This window comes from Chaetura pelagica, unplaced genomic scaffold, assembly GCF_000747805.2.
Source record: "Chaetura pelagica isolate M959 unplaced genomic scaffold, ChaPel_1.0 scaffold511, whole genome shotgun sequence".
In the NCBI taxonomy this organism is placed as follows: Eukaryota; Metazoa; Chordata; class Aves; order Apodiformes; family Apodidae; genus Chaetura; species Chaetura pelagica.
Genome location: NW_009952161.1, coordinates 121,637 through 131,258, shown reverse-complemented (window position 1 = coordinate 131,258; position 9,622 = coordinate 121,637).

The window sequence follows — 9,622 nt, the reverse complement described above, 5'->3', positions numbered from 1 at the left end:
AAAACACAGCTCACCCTCACCTCCTCCTCAAAATCCAACCACCACAGATGCAACACCACCTCCTGCAACATCCTCACCTGCTCTTGCACTCCTCTGCTGGGATTTGCCCTGGTCCTGACTGCACTGTTCTGCAACGCCATTGCACAACCTCGCCTGGGTGCTCTCAAACCTTGCTTGGTTAAACACGCCTGAGAAAACCCCCTGAACACTATGTGTGTATTTGACTGGACAGGTAGGAGGGTGCTTGAGGAGGGGTCCCCACACACGTTCATATCCATAAGTATCTATGTCCACAACATGAGCATTGCTGGAGAGAGAGACGGGATTAGGTTGCAGTCAGCAGAGTGGGACACGTGGCTCTCCCCATGCTGCTTCTCTTGGAGGCAAGAGCCATGGCACGGAGCGAGGGTTGTCCAGGCTGAGGAGGTAAAGCTGGTTGCTGGAGATCTGAATATCGAGGCAGGAGAATGGGGAACAGAAACCAGGGTGGGATTGCAGAGGGGGGGGAAACGGGTGTGTTTGAGGAAATGGAGTTCAGGGTTTGAGGTTTAGTTTTGCATGCGAGTATCACAGACAGAAGCAGGGGTGGATGGGAATAAAAAAGGTGAGTACATGGAGGTGGGAAGGGACCAGAAGGGAACCCCAAGCACTGTAGATCTTGGGTGCACTCTTTGCTCAGCACTGAAGGGCTCCTGTCCCCAGGCAGACCCCCAAGTCCTAGGCTTGCTCTGGCAGTCCCTGGGCTGCCCAGGGTGATGCATTCGGAGCAGCTCTATTTACAGACCTAAGAAATGGGTGTTGAGTAGGGGATTCCTGCACTTGGCTTAGAACCTGCTCTACTGGGCTCTGATCCCTGCCATGCCATCCCCAGAGGCGTCTCAGATGGAACAGCTGCTGGGTCAGAATTAGGAAGGATTTTTTCCTAGCCATAAGAGTCCCTCCACTGCTTTTCTCTCCAGTGAAGGAAATCCCACAAAGCAGGGACCTGACGCTTCCCAGTCCCAGGCTCCCTCCCCGGCCATCCTTCCAACACAACAACACTGCTCCCAGACTGAGGGAGGAATTACCTGTTAAAACCAGCTGGAGCTCCTTCCCTTTTTCCCAGCTTCTGGAACCTGCACCTTGGAGGCAGCCGGACATCAGGGGTGAGGAGAGGATGCTGGGCTGAGAAAACAGGTGATATTGCCTCTTCTCCTCCACCAAGGAGCCTTCTTCTCAGGAGCAAGGAGAGAAATAAGCTTCCCTGTGCAGAAGTGTGGTGAAACTCACCCTTTCCTGCCCACTCCAGTCCCTCCAGGGAGGCAGAGGAGCGGCACAACCAGATGGAAAAAGACAGCAAACACCTCCAAGCTGCCAACTGGAATGATCAACCTCTCCCGGAGCTCTCACTCTGGGTCACCCTCTCTGCCTTACGCACAGCACCAGGCTGGGGTCTCTGGGTAAAAACAAATGTTCTCCTCCATCCCACCCCCCTTGCTTTTCCCATTCCACCCCAGCCCACAACAAACATCAGCAGCTCGCTGGCCCTGCAGCCATGTAACCCAACCCTGGCCATTGTTCCCCCTTCCCCAAGGTCTATATTTGACTCTGCAGCAGCACCGTGGCTGTGCATGTGTGTGTGTCTGTGTGTCTGTGTGTGCGCTCACTGCACACGCACCCTCCGATATTTGTTCAGAGTCTCATTCCCTAGATGCCCGGGATTGCTTAGAAATAGCTTCCATGGGCAGTAGGTGTTCATGCCTACAGCAGGGAAGTGGGGGGGTGGGGCGTGGGGGTGGGCAAAAGAGAAGCAGAGAGAGGGTGAAGGTCGATGGTGCAAAATCTCCTGGCTCTTCCATCCCAGTTTGCACCATCTTGATGATCTGCCACCCTGCAGAGCATGGCCACATCGACAGCAGTGCAGACACTCAGCAGTGGGACTGGTGCCACATCTGGGGAACAGCAGAGAAAAGGTCAAGCTGTAGTTTTGGTGAATCTATCCTGTGTTGCCCTGCCCCAAGTTTCACTCTCTGGTGACAGAAGTGCAGTTCAGTCAGCAAAAGCCCTTCAAGTCATCCTAGGTCTTGTGACTGGGGCCACCAGAAATGGCACAGGGGAGAGAAGTACCTAATTCCCTTAGCCTGGGTGGTTCTGCAACGGGTGCTTAAGCATATGGGATCTGCCCTGGGATTCACCCTCCTCTGTTTCAGTACTGCACTAAGGGTAGCCACCCTGGGCTACCCTGGGATGTATATTGTTTTCTCCCAAAGCCTCCAGGAATGTTGCCCAAGCCCAGTGTCACATTCCCCATGACCCTAGAGTCCCTGGGAACACTGCCTAGGATCAGCATGAGCCTCTTTTATCTGCATCCTCTGCAGTCTGCCAGGACACCCAGCAAAATCAGAAATAAGGGCAGTAAAAAAAAAAAATTTACAGGAAGGCTTGCCTTTATCCTAGACATTGATGATCTGGGAAACTTGTTGCCACTGGATGACAAGAAAAGGCATTCATTTAAAAAATGACTTGACATTTATATAGCTAGTGACAATAAATAGAAATAAACTCTGGAGAGCTATAAAATCTCCTGCTCCAAGATACTGAAGATAAGCTCCAGGCCATAGGGTAAGGAGCAGCTTTCCAAAACGGCAGGTTCTTCAGTAATTTTGCTGAGAGGAATGCTTGCATCTTCCCCTGAGCCATGCTGACCCAGCCCTGAGAGAGGAAGGATGCTGGGCATGAGGAGGCATCATCCACATGCTGGACAGAGAGGTGGCCCAGCAGGTGTCTTCCATCACCAAGGCTAAGGAGGGATGGACTAGTTGTATGTTCTGATGGTGTCTGTGAGATGTCCTGAAGAGGTGATTCCAGATGTTCAGAGCCAAGCGTCAGCCTCCCTCCAGCCTCTCACCACTAGCCTGCCTCTTCTCTCTGCTCTGAACCAGCTGCAAGGAGTCCCTCATCATCAGGACTGCTGCTTCCTGATGGGGGTCTGAACCTTGCAGCCGCTCTGTTGGGTCTAGCTAAAAGCTGAATGATGGGCTGCTTCACTAAAACAGATCCTCTGAGTGTAGCAGACTGCGTGTGTCATTGTAATGGACTTGAGTTCAGCACCCAGCAGCCTCCAAACTAGAGATACAGATTCCCCAAGGCTGCCACTGGTACTTCTATCCAAGACAGGACAGAGCCACCAGGAAAGGGGAAAAAAAAAAAAAAAAAAAGAAAAGAAAAAAAAAAAGAAAGAAAGAAAAAAAAAGATTAAATCCTGGAGACAAAAGGAATTACACTTGAAGAGGAAAGGGAAGAGATGGAGGTATATATGGAGGGTGTCTAAAGAAAAGATGTCTTATCTCGAGCCCCCACAACTCGAAAGACTGAGTCATCCCCCTTCAGAAATCCTGATGTGTTCACTGAGAAGGTGTAGGATCTTGTTTTGCCCTGTTATTTCTGGCTTCCCTCCACATGTCTATATGACAGCTAAAGTCAGAGCTCTCTCAAGGGCACAGACTTCAGGGGATGTACCCATTCCCCTGCCTGCCTCCCACTGCCATGAAGGACCAGAGCAGGAAGGAGATACCCGCCAGGCTTTCCCTTTGCTGGCACAAACCTATGGGTGCCTCAAAGCCCACCTCCAGCCCTTTCCCTTTCCAGCTGGCAGCTCTAGCAATGAAACCTCTTAATCCTACCAGGAGCACCCAAGCATTTAAAGGGTGTCGCTTGAACCAGATGTTTTGTACTTCTGTGCTTGCCTCTGAGCCTGCTCCTGGGTATTTACAGAGGTTGGCATCTCCTGGCGTTTTCAGGGAAATCTGGCAGGAAAGCCTGTTGCAGTGAATTTCAAGGTCATTTCACAAAACTATTACCTGTGCTTAGAAAGTCTTGAACCCTGGGTGCAGAGGTGGGGAGTCCATAATTAGCAGCCCCAGGGGATGTGGATGAGTTTTTGGGGGGAGTCTGACTGCAGACTGACTGGCTCCCTGGCCTCCAGCAGCTCCCATGAAGCAGGGAAGCAGTGTGCTCAGCCAAGCACCAAGCGTGTCCTAGGGAAAGGTAATTCCTCCCTGGCCTGCCTGGACCCGTCCCTATAAACAACAAGAGCTGCACGGGGAGAGCTGTGCTGCAGATTTCACACACGCACAAAAAAAGGTCTCTCTGGGCTGGAGAAGTGTGCTAGGCATGCAGAAGGGCTCCTTGGGAGACGACACATGACCACGTGTTTCTACCTGAAACAGTCTTTGAGCCCCTTTCTACCCTACAAAAGCTTGTGGGATCAGCTCCTTTCTCCCATTTTGTGTAGCCTGGTGAAATGCTGACCCTGACACTCCAGTGTGCCAGGTTCTCTCCTTGCATGTGGGCTCAGCCCCAAACCTGGATGAAGCCCCTTCTGCCTGTGCACACTGGGGAGATCCAGCATCATACCCAGCTCCTCCGCCACCTCCCTGCACACTCTGCTCCTGTGAGATATTCCCCCTCTTCCTCTCCACATACATTTAACTCGGTTTATTTCAAATATTTTACTAGCATGACAAGCTAAACAAATTTTGACAAAAGGGAAGGGAGGCAGGTCCCCCTGAGTCTCGTTCTGAGGCTGAAAACATGACTCCAGCCTTTGATTCCCGTAGGGTTTTGCCTTGCATTGGAGAAGCCCTCCTGCCCCTCAGGCACATATGCATTTTGCCTCCACCCCACCACGTTAAATTGCTGGAGTGGGAGGATGACTGCCCTTCAGTCTCTGTTTCACCTCTGCTGGATTTAATACCCATTGGGGAGGGAAGAGAAACTGTGCAGTGCTGGAGCAGCTTCTCCTGCAGAGAGCTCTTCCTGAGGAGCAGTGGTATCATGGCATGGGTTCCAGCTGGGAACAGCCTATTTCCAGCAGAACACCCTGCATAAGGTCACAGTCTGGTGCGTGGTCCCTTGCAGAGCCCTGCCACTACATGGAGTAAGAGTTTGAAGCACCTGTACAGGGGCTGGTTCACCAGGTGAGAGTGGCATGGAGCTAATGGCAAACAGAGGGATGAGCGGGTTGCCACAACCAAGTGCTTGAGGCCAGAAGACCCCAATTTCTGCACCCTGCCCCCAGGAGTGATGCAACCAGTGCAAAGCAAGTGCAGGGAGTACCAATTCGCTGCTGCCAGGCTCTGCACTCCCTAACCTACAATGGACAACTGCACCAAGGGTAGGGCAAGAGGCAAGAGCCAGCTGTTGCTGCACTATTTTATGGCTAGCTAGGAATGACCAGTAGAGGTCACTGATATCTATTTATTTTATTCTATTTTTATACATATGCATTTATAAATATACAAGACACGCATAGGCAGCAATTGTCATGGGGAAGCATTGATGTGCAACATTCATCAGATACACAGGTTGGGAGAAAGCGTCCCTGTGTATGTCTGAAATACTAGTGGGAGCTGTGCATCCCTCTCTGCTCAACCCCTGTGATGGCATGAAACCACCAAGCAATGCCAAACTCCAGGGTACTGTGATGGTAGGTTCTGCCATTGGTCTCCAGTTCTGCCTTCATCCTCCATCCCAGATTGGCAGAAATGCTTTGGGAGAGATTCAAGAGACTCTGAAATTCAAGCCTCGGGACAGGATATTGTGTCTGCCTGTCTTTGCAGTGCCCAACACAACTACATCCCAACCATGATGGATGTCTTCAGGTAGTCCTGTAAGATAAATGACACTTTGGCTTAGGATGGGTTCAGCACAGCTGCTGTTGCTGAGGATGCTGACAGCAAAGTGTTTGCTCGTGAAAAAACTCCAGGAGTTTTTTTGGGGTCATATCTTTGTGTCAAAATTAAGCCCCAACCCTCACTTTACATAGCTGGATGGACTGAACATACATATGGGTGCTGTTAGCAACTGTTTTACTGGTGTGTTGTATTTTTCTGGTAGGTGCATGCTCCAGACATAGTGGCAGATTGTGTTTGGCTGATCAGTTCTGCATCCACAGACTTTTTTGGCTGTCCCACGCTGGCTGTGCTTCACTCTTCTTACTTTTCCTGAGATCCTGTTGGTTTTGGATGCTGGGCTCCTCTCGTACTGGCATGCCCCAGAGTGCAAGATCGTCCCAAATATGACTTGGGTTTTCATGGTGGGCTCAGCCCATCCATGAGACTTCTTCTGCTTCTTTTCCTAGCTGAGGTCTAGTGGGGAATCCTCTGTGCAGCTGGAGCCAGGGAAGTAGCAGAGGAGGTGTTTCCTAAGAATCCCTCCAAGACTGCAGCATCCAGGCAGAAGGAAATGAGACTTCGTGCAACTCCAGGGCATGTGACAGCCTCTGAGCCAGCAAGGGTGGTCTGGCACTCACCAGCTTCCCTGCCTGACCTGGGTTGGTGGGGAACCTGAGACAACCAAGTCTGCACTGCTTTCTTCTGACAGGGAGGCACTACTTCTCAAATCTACTTCTTCACCAGTCAAGACTGTAGGAACTTCAGAGGGATCTGTCCCTCCACGGGGTGGCACCTGCCCCTCCAGGGGTTCCTTTTATACAGTTACAGGGATCTATATAAAGTGCTGCCAGCTGGAAAGTATTTTGAAGATATTCCTTCCTGCTCTTCACTAAGGGTCATAAATTCAGCTGGTATTTGAGAGAATCTCAAATGTACTTCCAGGACTGTTTGCTGAGGGCTTTACATCCGCCAGAGGCCCCTTAAAATAAAGGGATTATTTGGAGTCAAGTGTTAGGTTACCTGGTGCTTGTTAATTGAACTTCAGAAGCTTTAGCGAGCAACTGGCTCTAGCAGGGAGCAGCGCTTTGGCATTAATGGTGTTATATAAATGAATATAATGTGACCTAACGTCATGCTTCTGCATCATGCCTCATCTCTGGGCTCAGGGCAGCAGTGAGTCCAGCTCCCGAACGTACTGGATACCAGAAAAGGCAGGTTATATGTGTGTGCTGATAGAGGTATAATGACTGGGATTCAAGGCCTTTGGAATCTGAGGAAAGTACAGTTTTTAGTCTCACAGCAGGAGACTGGTGTTCAGGCATCCTGAGTTCAATGCCTGTCTCCATTTGGCTCTTTGACCGTGGGATTTGATTTTGAAAAGGCCTGAGTTTAATGGAAGTTGCAAATGCTGAGACCATCTGAAAAAATCTCCTTCCTGCAGGGCTTATTTCACCTAGACTTGCACAAAGCTTCAAGATCCTACTCTGACAGGTCATCAAAAGAAAGCAAAGGACTCTAATCATTGCTGCCGTCAGTGCACATCCATGGAAACCTGAACAGACCACAACTGTGAAGGCTTCAAGGCAGCAAGGCCCAGTGGAAATGAGAAACCTCATCAGCTATGAAAATTTCATCAGCTGGCGCTGTGGAAGCAAGAATCTGGAAGTACAGAGCAGATGGGCAGCCTGGATTCTTGGAGCCATTGTCCTCCTGCTTGTTATCTGACTCCAGCACAGGGAGGATTTGGAGAATTTATAGGGACACAAGTACTGAAGGCTTTCTTGAAATATCCCTAGCTGACGCATGGCATGGTGCAGGCAGCACTTGCTGGGTGCATGGCAGACGTTTCTGCACAATATTCCCAAGGTCATGGAAGCGGGGTCCTGCTGAGCACCTGTCTTCTATTGTGTAAGAGAAGGGACCATTTAGAGTTTGCAGCACTGCAAGCCTGGTACTACCTGAATGTAAACCTGAAGGCTTCGTAAATGTAACACGTGGAGGAACATCATCCAAATACTATCAGGACTTTTCTCAACCACACAGATTTCTCTGGACTAGGGTCCATTATTTACCATGTGAATAATCATTTCAGGAGATGTTTGTGGAAGAAACAATGATAGGGAAGGGGAGCAGAGGGTAAGTCTATGCACCAGGTATGAGAGGCAATGGACAAAGTACCTGTGTGAGCTCCGAGTGGAATAAATGGGGCAATTTTGTTAAAAATTAAAATGTATTGACTTCTTAAAGTCCCAAGGCTAGAAAATGGCGTAGAAGATCCCACTGAATTGTCCCGGCTGGCAAAGACCTGAAGACAGCAGATCACTTGCAGTTATTGTGAACCCATTTTGAAGTCCTGAGCACATCCCACAGGTTCTAATTGCTGTGACGAGCCTATACTATTTTTTTTTTCTGTCATCTTCTTCAATTCAGGGGTTGAACTGCATCTCTTCAAGGTCTGCTCTCAACTGTGTAACCTTGGAGGACCAAGAGCTGCAGCTCAGCTTCTCTGTTGGAGCCTCCAGAAGCAAACATAGAGGCAGGGACAGGCTCTGCATCTTTCCCCAGCTGGGCAAGAGGACTCTGCATGGTTCTCATGCAGCAGAACAGCCTGTCAGCCCATCCCATGTCCTTCAATATGCTTGAAGACATCTCAGTGAACAGGGCTTTGAGAAACCTGGTCTAGTGGGAAACCTGGTCTAAGCGTGCTCTTGATGATCAGGTAGTGAGGTGGATACAGAACTGGTTGAAAGGAAGAAGTCAGAGAGTTGTGGTCAATGGGACAGAATCTAGCTGGAGGTCTGTGACTAGTGGAGTCCCTCAGGGGTCGGTACTGGGACCGGTGTTGTTCAGTATTTTAATCAATGACCTGGATGAGAGAACAGAGTTTGCCCTCAGCAAGTTTGCTGATGACACTAAGCTGGGAGGAGTGGCTGACACACCAGAAGGCTGTGCTGCCATTCAGCAAGACCTGGACTGGCTGGAGAGTTGGGCGGGGAGAAACTTGATGAAATTCAACAAGGGCAAGTGTACAGTCTTGCATCTGGGGAAGAACAAGCTCATGTACAGGTTGGGGGCTGACCTGCTGGAGAGCAGTGTAGGAGAAAGGGGCCTATGGGTCCTGGTAGACAGGAGGATGACCATGAGCCAGCAATGTGCCCTTGTGGCCAAGAAGGCCAATGGCATCCTGGGGTGCATTAGAAAGGGTGTGGTTAGTAGGTCAAGAGAGGTTCTCCTCCCCCTCTATTCTGCATTGGTGAGGCCACATCTGGAGTATTGTGTCCAGTTCTGGGCCCCTCAGTTCAAAAAGGACAGGGAACTGCTCGAAAGAGTCCAGCGCAGAGCTACGAAGATGATTAAGGGAGTGGAACATCTCCCTTATGAGGAAAGGCTGAGGGAGCTGGGTCTCTTTAGCTTGGAGAAAAGGAGACTGAGGGGTGACCTCATCAATGTTTACAAATATGTAAGGGGTGAGTGTCAGGGAGATGGAGTTAGGCTTTTCTCAGTGATGACCAGTGATAGGACAAGGGGTAATGGGTGTAAATTGGAGCATAGGAGGTTCAAGGTGAATATCCGAAAAAAATTTTTTACTGTAAGAGTGACAGAGCACTGGAACAGACTGCCCAGGGAGGTTGTGGAGTCTCCCTCACTGGAGACATTCAAAACCCACCTGGATGAGTTCCTGTGTGATGTACTCTAGGTGACCCTGCTCTGGCAGGGGGGTTGGACTAGATGATCTCTCGAGGTCCCTTCCAGCCCCTAAGATTCTATGATTCTATGATTCTATGATTCTATAAGTTATACATTTGGTCTAATGTTGGAAACAAAGACCAAGGCATGTTGCTATCAGTGGACTGATAGATTTGGAAGAGAAACAGAGAAGGTAATCTGGGGGAACACTGGAGGTGAAAACTTTTTGTAGATGGCAACATTTATCTGTCACCATTAACTGACTTCTGTTCAGGAGAGTG